This window comes from Phyllobates terribilis, unplaced genomic scaffold, assembly GCF_046119375.1.
Source record: "Phyllobates terribilis strain yellow unplaced genomic scaffold, ASM4611937v1 Scaffold_4__5_contigs__length_816908805, whole genome shotgun sequence".
Lineage (NCBI taxonomy): Eukaryota > Metazoa > Chordata > Amphibia > Anura > Dendrobatidae > Phyllobates > Phyllobates terribilis.
This window is the reverse complement of record NW_027362764.1, coordinates 548147460-548160532: the sequence shown is the minus strand read 5'-3', so window position 1 is coordinate 548160532 and position 13073 is coordinate 548147460.

Below are 13073 nucleotides of genomic sequence, written 5' to 3'. Positions count from 1 at the left end.
TTGCAACCTGGTGGAGGTTCGTATAGATGGACAAATAGAACAAGTCCCACACACTGCTACAAGCCGAAATATTTTTGCAGAGCTAGATGCAGATAAAAATGATATTGAATTTGCAACCTGGTGGAGGTTAGTATAGATGGAGTAATTGAACAAGTCCCACACACTGCTACAAGCCAAAATATTTTTTCAGAGCTAGATGCAGATAAAAATTATATTGAATTTGCAACCTGGTGGAGTTTAGTATAGATGGACTAATAGAACAAGTCCCACACTCTTCTACGAGCCGAAATATTTTTTGAAAGCTAGATGCAGATAAAAATTATATTGAATTTGCAACCTGGTGGAGGTTAGTATAGATGGACAAATAGAACAAGTCCCACACACTGCTACAAGCCGAAATATTTTTTCAGAGCTAGATGCAGATAAAAATTATATTGAATTTGCAACCTGGTGGAGGTTAGTATAGATGGACTAATAGAACAAGTCCCACACACTGCTTCAAGCCGAAATATTTTTTCAGAGCTAGATGCAGAAAAAAATTATATTGAATTTGCAACCTGGTGGAGGTTAGTATAGATGGACTAATAGAACAAGTCCCACACACTTCTACAAGCCGAAATATTTTTTCAGAGCTAGATGCAGATAAAAATGATATTGAATTTGCAACCTGGTGGAGGTTAGTATAGATGGACTAATAGAACAAGTCCTACAGACTGATACAAGCCAAAATATTTTTTCAGAGCTAGATGCAGATAAAAATTATATAGAATTTGCAACCTGGTAGAGGTTAGTATAGATGGACTAATAGAACAAGTCCCACACACTGCTACAGGCCGAAATATTTTTTCAGAGCTTGATGCAGATAAAAATTATATTGAATTTGCAACCTGCTGGAGGTTAGTATAGATGGACTAATAGAACATGTCCCATACAATGATACAAGCCAAAATATTTTTTCAGAGCTAGATGCAGATAAAAATTATATTGAATTTGCAACCTTGTGGAGGTTAGTATAGATGGACTAATAGAACAGGTCCCACACAATGCTACAAGCCGAAATATTTTTTCAGAGCTAGATGCAGATAAAAATTATAATGAATTTGCAAAGTGGTGGAGGTTAAATTAGATGGACTAAAAGAACAAGTCCCACACACTGCTACAAACCGAAATATTTTTTCAGTGCTAGATGCAGATAGAAATTATATTGAATTTGCCACCTGGTGGAGGTTAGTATAGATGGACTAATAGAACAAGTCACACACACTGCTACAATCCGAAATATTTTTTCAGAGCTAGATTCAGATAAAAATTATATTGAATTTGCAACCTGGTGGAGGTTAGTATAGATGGTCTAATAGAACAAGTCCCACACACTGCTACAAGCCAAAATATTTTTTCAGAGATAGATGCAGATAAAAATTATATTGAATTTGCAACCTGGTGGAGGTTAGTATAGATGGACTACTAGGACAAGTACCACACACTGCTACAAGCTGAAATATTTTTTCAGAGCTAGATGCAGATAAAAATTATATTTAATTTGCAACCTGGTGGAGGTTAGTATAGATGGACTACTAGGACAAGTCCCACACACTGCTACAAGCCGAAATATTTTTTGAAAGCTAGATGCAGATAAAAATTATATTGAATTTGCAACCTGGTGGAGGTTAGTATAGATGGACTAATAGAACAAGTGCCACACACTGCTACAAACCGAAATATTTTTTCAGAGCTAGATGCAGATAAAAATTATATTGAATTTGCAACCTGGTGGAGGTTAGTATAGATGGACTAATAGAACAAGTCCCACACACTGCTACAGGCCGAAATATTTTTTCAGAGCTTGATGCAGATAAAAATTATATTGAATTTGCAACCTGGTGGAGGTTAGTATAGATGGACTAATAGAACATGTCCCACACACTGCTACAAGCCAAAATATTTTTTCAGAGCTAGATGCAGATAAAAATTATATTGAATTTGCAACCTGGTGGAGGTTAGTATAAATGGACTAATAGAACAAGTCCCACACACTGCTACAAGCCGAAATATTTTTTCAGAGCTGGATTCCGATAAAAATTATATTGAATTTGCAACCTGGTGGAGGTTCGTGTAGATGAACAAATAGAACAAGTCCCACACACTGCTGCAAGCCGAAATATTTTTGCAGAGCTAGATGCAGATAAAAATGATATTGAATTTGCAACCTGGTGGAGGTTAGTATAGATGGAGTAATTGAACAAGTCCCACACACTGCTACAAGCCAAAATATTTTTTCAGAGCTAGATGCAGATAAAAATTATATTGAATTTGCAACCTGGTGGAGTTTAGTATAGATGGACTAATAGAACAAGTCCCACACACTGCTATGAGCCGAAATATTTTTTGAAAGCTAGATGCAGATAAAAATTATATTGAATTTGCAACCTGGTGGAGGTTAGTATAGATGGACAAATAGAACAAGTCCCACACACTGCTACTAGCCAAAATATTTTTTCAGAGCTAGATGCAGATAAAAATTATATTGAATTTGCAACCTGGTGGAGGTTAGTATAGATGGACTAATAGAACAAGTCCCACACACTGCTTCAAGCCGAAATATTTTTTCAGAGCTAGATGCAGAAAAAAATTATATTGAATTTGCAACCTGGTGGAGGTTAGTATAGATGGACTAATAGAACAAGTCCCACACACTTCTACAAGCCGAAATATTTTTTCAGAGCTAGATGCAGATAAAAATGATATTGAATTTGCAACCTGGTGGAGGTTAGTATAGATGGACTAATAGAACAAGTCCTACAGATTGATACAAGCCAAAATATTTTTTCAGAGCTAGATGCAGATAAAAATTATATAGAATTTGCAACCTGGTAGAGGTTAGTATAGATGGACTAATAGAACAAGTCCCACACACTGCTACAGGCCGAAATATTTTTTCAGAGCTTGATGCAGATAAAAATTATATTGAATTTGCAACCTGCTGGAGGTTAGTATAGATGGACTAATAGAACATGTCCCATACAATGATACAAGCCAAAATATTTTTTCAGAGCTAGATGCAGATAAAAATTATATTGAATTTGCAACCTTGTGGAGGTTAGTATAGATGGACTAATAGAACAGGTCCCACACAATGCTACAAGCCGAAATATTTTTTCAGAGCTAGATGCAGATAAAAATTATAATGAATTTGCAAAGTGGTGGAGGTTAAATTAGATGGACTAAAAGAACAAGTCCCACACACTGCTACAAACCGAAATATTTTTTCAGTGCTAGATGCAGATACAAATTATATTGAATTTGCCACCTGGTGGTGGTTAGTATAGATGGTCTAATAGAACAAGTCACACACACTGCTACAATCCGAAATATTTTTTCAGAGCTAGATTCAGATAAAAATTATATTGAATTTGCAACCTGGTGGAGGTTAGTATAGATGGTCTAATAGAACAAGTCCCACACACTGCTACAAGCCAAAATGTTTTTTCAGAGATAGATGCAGATAAAAATTATATTGAATTTGCAACCTGGTGGAGGTTAGTATAGATGGACTACTAGGACAAGTACCACACACTGCTTCAAGCTGAAATATTTTTTCAGAGCTAGATGCAGATAAAAATTATATTTAATTTGCAACCTGGTGGAGGTTAGTATAGATGGACTACTAGGACAAGTCCCACACACTGCTACAAGCCGAAATATTTTTTGAAAGCTAGATGCAGATAAAAATTATATTGAATTTGCAACCTGGTGGAGGTTAGTATAGATGGACTAATAGAACAAGTGCCACACACTGCTACAAACCGAAATATTTTTTCAGAGCTAGATGCAGATAAAAATTATATTGAATTTGCAACCTGGTGGAGGTTAGTATAGATGGACTAATAGAACAAGTCCCACACACTGCTACAGGCCGAAATATTTTTTCAGAGCTTGATGCAGATAAAAATTATATTGAATTTGCAACCTGGTGGAGGTTAGTATAGATGGACTAATAGAACATGTCCCATACACTGCTACAAGCCAAAATATTTTTTCAGAGCTAGATGCAGATAAAAATTATATTGAATTTGCAACCTGGTGGAGGTTAGTATAAATGGACTAATAGAACAAGTCCCACACACTGCTACAAGCCGAAATATTTTTTCAGAGCTGGATTCCGATAAAAATTATATTGAATTTGCAACCTGGTGGAGGTTCGTGTAGATGGACAAATAGAACAAGTCCCACACACTGCTGCAAGCCGAAATATTTTTGCAGAGCTAGATGCAGATAAAAATGATATTGAATTTGCAACCTGGTGGAGGTTAGTATAGATGGAGTAATTGAACAAGTCCCACACACTGCTACAAGCCAAAATATTTTTTCAGAGCTAGATGCAGATAAAAATTATATTGAATTTGCAACCTGGTGGAGTTTAGTATAGATGGACTAATAGAACAAGTCCCACACACTGCTATGAGCCGAAATATTTTTTGAAAGCTAGATGCAGATAAAAATTATATTGAATTTGCAACCTGGTGGAGGTTAGTATAGATGGACAAATAGAACAAGTCCCACACACTGCTACAAGCCGAAATATTTTTTCAGAGCTAGATGCAGATAAAAATTATATTGAATTTGCAACCTGGTGGAGGTTAGTATAGATGGACTAATAGAACAAGTCCCACACACTGCTTCAAGCCGAAATATTTTTTCAGAGCTAGATGCAGAAAAAAATTATATTGAATTTGCAACCTGGTGGAGGTTAGTATAGATGGACTAATAGAACAAGTCCCACACACTTCTACAAGCCGAAATATTTTTTCAGAGCTAGATGCAGATAAAAATGATATTGAATTTGCAACCTGGTGGAGGTTAGTATAGATGGACTAATAGAACAAGTCCTACAGATTGATACAAGCCAAAATATTTTTTCAGAGCTAGATGCAGATAAAAATTATATAGAATTTGCAACCTGGTAGAGGTTAGTATAGATGGACTAATAGAACAAGTCCCACACACTGCTACAGGCCGAAATATTTTTTCAGAGCTTGATGCAGATAAAAATTATATTGAATTTGCAACCTGCTGGAGGTTAGTATAGATGGACTAATAGAACATGTCCCATACAATGATACAAGCCAAAATATTTTTTCAGAGCTAGATGCAGATAAAAATTATATTGAATTTGCAACCTTGTGGAGGTTAGTATAGATGGACTAATAGAACAGGTCCCACACAATGCTACAAGCCGAAATATTTTTTCAGAGCTAGATGCAGATAAAAATTATAATGAATTTGCAAAGTGGTGGAGGTTAAATTAGATGGACTAAAAGAACAAGTCCCACACACTGCTACAAACCGAAATATTTTTTCAGTGCTAGATGCAGATACAAATTATATTGAATTTGCCACCTGGTGGAGGTTAGTATAGATGGACTAATAGAACAAGTCACACACACTGCTACAATCCGAAATATTTTTTCAGAGCTAGATTCAGGTAAAAATTATATTGAATTTGCAACCTGGTGGAGGTTAGTATAGATGGTCTAATACAACAAGTCCCACACACTGCTACAAGCCAAAATATTTTTTCAGAGATAGATGCAGATAAAAATTATATTGAATTTGCAACCTGGTGGAGGTTAGTATAGATGGACTACTAGGACAAGTACCACACACTGCTTCAAGCTGAAATATTTTTTCAGAGCTAGATGCAGATAAAAATTATATTTAATTTGCAACCTGGTGGAGGTTAGTATAGATGGACTACTAGGACAAGTCCCACACACTGCTACAAGCCGAAATATTTTTTGAAAGCTAGATGCAGATAAAAATTATATTGAATTTGCAACCTGGTGGAGGTTAGTATAGATGGACTAATAGAACAAGTGCCACACACTGCTACAAACCGAAATATTTTTTCAGAGCTAGATGCAGATAAAAATTATATTGAATTTGCAACCTGGTGGAGGTTAGTATAGATGGACTAATAGAACAAGTCCCACACACTGCTACAGGCCGAAATATTTTTTCAGAGCTTGATGCAGATAAAAATTATATTGAATTTGCAACCTGGTGGAGGTTAGTATAGATGGACTAATAGAACATGTCCCATACACTGCTACAAGCCAAAATATTTTTTCACAGCTAGATGCAGATAAAAATTATATTGAATTTGCAACCTGGTGGAGGTTAGTATAAATGGACTAATAGAACAAGTCCCACACACTGCTACAAGCCGAAATATTTTTTCAGAGCTGGATTCCGATAAAAATTATATTGAATTTGCAACCTGGTGGAGGTTCGTATAGATGGACAAATAGAACAAGTCCCACACACTGCTACAAGCCGAAATATTTTTGCAGAGCTAGATGCAGATAAAAATGATATTGAATTGGCAACCTGGTGGAGGTTAGTATAGATGGAGTAATTGAACAAGTCCCACACACTGCTACAAGCCAAAATATTTTTTCAGAGCTAGATGCAGATAAAAATTATATTGAATTTGCAACCTGGTGGAGTTTAGTATAGATGGACTAATAGAACAAGTCCCACACACTGCTACGAGCCGAAATATTTTTTGAAAGCTAGATGCAGATAAAAATTATATTGAATTTGCAACCTGGTGGAGGTTAGTATAGATGGACAAATAGAACAAGTCCCACACACTGCTACAAGCCGAAATATTTTTTCAGAGCTAGATGCAGATAAAAATTATATTGAATTTGCAACCTGGTGGAGGTTAGTATAGATGGACAAATAGAACAAGTCCCACACACTGCTTCAAGCCGAAATATTTTTTCAGAGCTAGATGCAGAAAAAAATTATATTGAATTTGCAACCTGGTGGAGGTTAGTATAGATGGACTAATAAAACAAGTCCCACACACTTCTACAAGCCGAAATATTTTTTCAGAGCTAGATGCAGATAAAAATGATATTGAATTTGCAACCTGGTGGAGGTTAGTATAGATGGACTAATAGAACAAGTCCTACAGACTGATACAAGCCAAAATATTTTTTCAGAGCTAGATGCAGATAAAAATTATATAGAATTTGCAACCTGGTAGAGGTTAGTATAGATGGACTAATAGAACAAGTCCCACACACTGCTACAGGCCGAAATATTTTTTCAGAGCTTGATGCAGATAAAAATTATATTGAATTTGCAACCTGCTGGAGGTTAGTATAGATGGACTAATAGAACATGTCCCATACAATGATACAAGCATAAATATTTTTTCAGAGCTAGATGCAGATAAAAATTATATTGAATTTGCAACCTTGTGGAGGTTAGTATAGATGGACTAATAGAACAGGTCCCACACAATGCTACAAGCCGAAATATTTTTTCAGAGCTAGATGCAGATAAAAATTATAATGAATTTGCAAAGTGGTGGAGGTTAAATTAGATGGACTAAAAGAACATGTCCCACACACTGCTACAAACCGAAATATTTTTTCAGTGCTAGATGCAGATACAAATTATATTGAATTTGCCACCTGGTGGAGGTTAGTATAGATGGACTAATAGAACAAGTCACACACACTGCTACAATCCGAAATATTTTTTCAGAGCTAGATTCAGATAAAAATTATATTGAATTTGCAACCTGGTGGAGGTTAGTATAGATGGTCTAATAGAACAAGTCCCACACACTGCTACAAGCCAAAATATTTTTTCAGAGATAGATGCAGATAAAAATTATATTGAATTTGCAACCTGGTGGAGGTTAGTATAGATGGACTACTAGGACAAGTACCACACACTGCTACAAGCTGAAATATTTTTTCAGAGCTAGATGCAGATAAAAATTATATTTAATTTGCAACCTGGTGGAGGTTAGTATAGATGGACTACTAGGACAAGTCCCACACACTGCTACAAGCCGAAATATTTTTTGAAAGCTAGATGCAGATAAAAATTATATTGAATTTGCAACCTGGTGGAGGTTAGTATAGATGGACTAATAGAACAAGTCCCACACACTTCTACAAGCCGAAATATTTTTTCAGAGCTAGATGCAGATAAAAATGATATTGAATTTGCAACCTGGTGGAGGTTAGTATAGATGGACTAATAGAACAAGTCCTACAGACTGATACAAGCCAAAATATTTTTTCAGAGCTAGATGCAGATAAAAATTATATAGAATTTGCAACCTGGTAGAGGTTAGTATAGATGGACTAATAGAACAAGTCCCACACACTGCTACAGGCCGAAATATTTTTTCAGAGCTTGATGCAGATAAAAATTATATTGAATTTGCAACCTGCTGGAGGTTAGTATAGATGGACTAATAGAACATGTCCCATACAATGATACAAGCCAAAATATTTTTTCAGAGCTAGATGCAGATAAAAATTATATTGAATTTGCAACCTTGTGGAGGTTAGTATAGATGGACTAATAGAACAGGTCCCACACAATGCTACAAGCCGAAATATTTTTTCAGAGCTAGATGCAGATAAAAATTATAATGAATTTGCAAAGTGGTGGAGGTTAAATTAGATGGACTAAAAGAACATGTCCTACACACTGCTACAAACCGAAATATTTTTTCAGTGCTAGATGCAGATACAAATTATATTGAATTTGCCACCTGGTGGAGGTTAGTATAGATGGACTAATAGAACAAGTCACACACACTGCTACAATCCGAAATATTTTTTCAGAGCTAGATTCAGATAAAAATTATATTGAATTTGCAACCTGGTGGAGGTTAGTATAGATGGTCTAATAGAACAAGTCCCACACACTGCTACAAGCCAAAATATTTTTTCAGAGATAGATGCAGATAAAAATTATATTGAATTTGCAACCTGGTGGAGGTTAGTATAGATGGACTACTAGGACAAGTACCACACACTGCTACAAGCTGAAATATTTTTTCAGAGCTAGATGCAGATAAAAATTATATTTAATTTGCAACCTGGTGGAGGTTAGTATAGATGGACTACTAGGACAAGTCCCACACACTGCTACAAGCCGAAATATTTTTTGAAAGCTAGATGCAGATAAAAATTATATTGAATTTGCAACCTGGTGGAGGTTAGTATAGATGGACTAATAGAACAAGTGCCACACACTGCTACAAACCGAAATATTTTTTCAGAGCTAGATGCAGATAAAAATTATATTGAATTTGCAACCTGGTGGAGGTTAGTATAGATGGACTAATAGAACAAGTCCCACACACTGCTACAGGCCGAAATATTTTTTCAGAGCTTGATGCAGATAAAAATTATATTGAATTTGCAACCTGGTGGAGGTTAGTATAGATGGACTAATAGAACATGTCCCATACACTGCTACAAGCCAAAATATTTTTTCAGAGCTAGATGCAGATAAAAATTATATTGAATTTGCAACCTGGTGGAGGTTAGTATAAATGGACTAATAGAACAAGTCCCACACACTGCTACAAGCCGAAATATTTTTTCAGAGCTGGATTCCGATAAAAATTATATTGAATTTGCAACCTGGTGGAGGTTCGTGTAGATGGACAAATAGAACAAGTCCCACACACTGCTGCAAGCCGAAATATTTTTGCAGAGCTAGATGCAGATAAAAATGATATTGAATTTGCAACCTGGTGGAGGTTAGTATAGATGGAGTAATTGAACAAGTCCCACACACTGCTACAAGCCGAAATATTTTTTCAGAGCTAGATGCAGATAAAAATTATATTGAATTTGCAACCTGGTGGAGGTTAGTATAGATGGACTAATAGAACAATTCCCACACACTGCTTCAAGCCGAAATATTTTTTCAGAGCTAGATGCAGAAAAAAATTATATTGAATTTGCAACCTGGTGGAGGTTAGTACAGATGGACTAATAGAACAAGTCCCACACACAGCTACAAGCTGAAATATTTTTTCAGAGCTAGATGCAGATAAAAATTATATTGAATTTGCAACCTGGTGGAGGTTAGTATAGATGGACTAATAGAACAAGTCCCACACACTGCTACAAGCCAAAATATTTTTTCAGAGCTAGATGCAGATAAAAATGATATTGAATTTGCAACCTGGTGGAGTTTAGTAAAGATGGACTAATAGAACAAGTCCCACACACTGCTACAAGCCGAAATATTTTTTGAAAGCTAGATGCAGATAAAAATTATATTGAATTTGAAAACTGGTGGAGGTTAGTATAGATGGACAAATAGAACAAGACCCACACACTGCTACAAGCCGAAATATTTTTTCAGAGCTAGATGCAGATAAAAATTATATTGAATTTGCAACCTGGTGGAGGTTAGTATAGATGGACTAATAGAACAAGTCCCACACAGTGCTACAAGCCGAAATATTTTTTCAGAGCTAGATGCAGATAAAAATTATATTGAATTTGCAACCTGGTGGAGGTTAGTATAGATGGACTAATAGAACATGTCCCATACACTGCTACAAGCCAAAATATTTTTTCAGAGCTAGATGCAGATAAAAATTATATTGAATTTGCAACCTTTTGGGGTTAGTATAAATGGACTAATAGAACAAGTCCCACTCACTGCTACAAGCCGAAATATTTTTTCAGAGCTAGATTCCGATAAAAATTATATTGAATTTGCAACCTGGTGGAGGTTAGTATAGATGGACTAATAGAACAAGTCCCACACACTGCTACAAGCCAAAATATTTTTGCAGAGCTAGATGCAGATAAAAATGATATTGAATTTGCAACCTGGTGGAGGTTAGTATAGATGGAGTAATTGAACAAGTCCCACACACTGCTACAAGTCAAAATATTTTTTCAGAGCTAGATGCAGATAAAAATTATATTGAATTTGCAACCTGTTGGAGTTTAGTATAGATGGACTAATAGAACAAGTCCCACACACTGCTACGAGCCGAAATATTTTTTGATAGCTAGATGCAGATAAAAATTATATTGAATTTGCAACCTGGTGGAGGTTAGTATAGATGGACTAATAGAACAAGTCCCACACAGTGCTACAAGCCGAAATATTTTTTCAGAGCTAGATGCAGATAAAAATTATATTGAATTTGCAACCTGGTGGAGGTTAGTATAGATGGACTAATAGAACATGTCCCATACACTGCTACAAGCCAAAATATTTTTTCAGAGCTAGATGCAGATAAAAATTATATTGAATTTGCAACCTGGTGGAGGTTAGTATAAATGGACTAATAGAACAAGTCCCACTCACTGCTACAAGCCGAAATATTTTTTCAGAGCTAGATTCCGATAAAAATTATATTGAATTTGCAACCTGGTGGAGGTTAGTATAGATGGACTAATAGAACAAGTCCCACACACTGCTACAAGCCGAAATATTTTTGCAGAGCTAGATGCAGATAAAAATGATATTGAATTTGGAACCTGGTGGAGGTTAGTATAGATGGAGTAATTGAACAAGTCCCACACACTGCTACAAGTCAAAATATTTTTTCAGAGCTAGATGCAGATAAAAATGATATTGAATTTGCAACCTGGTGGAGTTTAGTATAGATGGACTAATAGAACAAGTCCCACACACTGCTACGAGCCGAAATATTTTTGAAAGCTAGATGCAGATAAAACTTATATTGAATTTGCAACCTGGTGGAGGTTAGTATAGATGGACAAATAGAACAAGTCCCACACACTGCTACAAGCCGAAATATTTTTTCAGAGCTAGATGCAGATAAAAATTATATTGAATTTGCAACCTGGTGGAGGTTAGTATAGATGGACTAATAGAACAAGTCCCACACACTGCTTCAAGCCGAAATATTTTTTCAGAGCTAGATGCAGAAAAAAATTATATTGAATTTGCAACCTGGTGGAGGTTAGTATAGATGGACTAATAGAACAAGTCCCACACACAGCTACAAGCTGAAATATTTTTTCAGAGCTAGATGCAGATAAAAATTATATTGAATTTGCAACCTGGTGGAGGTTAGTATAGATGGACTAATAGAACAAGTCCCACACACTGCTACAAGCCAAAATATTTTTTCAGAGCTAGATGCAGATAAAAATTATATTGAATTTGCAACCTGGTGGAGTTTAGTAAAGATGGACTAATAGAACAAGTCCCACACACTGCTACAAGCCGAAATATTTTTTGAAAGCTAGATGCAGATAAAAATTATATTGAATTTGCAAACTGGTGGAGGTTAGTATAGATGGACAAATAGAACAAGACCCACACACTGCTACAAGCCGAAATATTTTTTCAGAGCTAGATGCAGATAAAAATTATATTGAATTTGCAACCTGTTGGAGTTTAGTATAGATGGACTAATAGAACAAGTCCCACACACTGCTACGAGCCGAAATATTTTTTGAAAGCTAGATGCAGATAAAAATTATATTGAATTTGCAACCTGGTGGAGGTTAGTATAGATGGACTAATAGAACAAGTCCCACACAGTGCTACAAGCCGAAATATTTTTTCAGAGCTAGATGCAGATAAAAATTATATTGAATTTGCAACCTGGTGGAGGTTAGTATAGATGGATTAATAGAACATGTCCCATACACTGCTACAAGCCAAAATATTTTTTCAGAGCTAGATGCAGATAAAAATTATATTGAATTTGCAACCTGGTGGAGGTTAGTATAAATGGACTAATAGAACAAGTCCCACTCACTGCTACAAGCCGAAATATTTTTTCAGAGCTAGATTCCGATAAAAATTATATTGAATTTGCAACCTGGTGGAGGTTAGTATAGATGGACTAATAGAACAAGTCCCACACACTGCTACAAGCCGAAATATTTTTGCAGAGCTAGATGCAGATAAAAATGATATTGAATTTGGAACCTGGTGGAGGTTAGTATAGATGGAGTAATTGAACAAGTCCCACACTGCTACAAGTCAAAATATTTTTTCAGAGCTAGATGCAGATAAAAATGATATTGAATTTGCAACCTGGTGGAGTTTAGTATAGATGGACTAATAGAACAAGTCCCACACACTGCTACGAGCCGAAATATTTTTGAAAGCTAGATGCAGATAAAACTTATATTGAATTTGCAACCTGGTGGAGGTTAGTATAGATGGACAAATAGAACAAGTCCCACACACTGCTACAAGCCGAAATATTTTTTCAGAGCTAGATGCAGATAAAA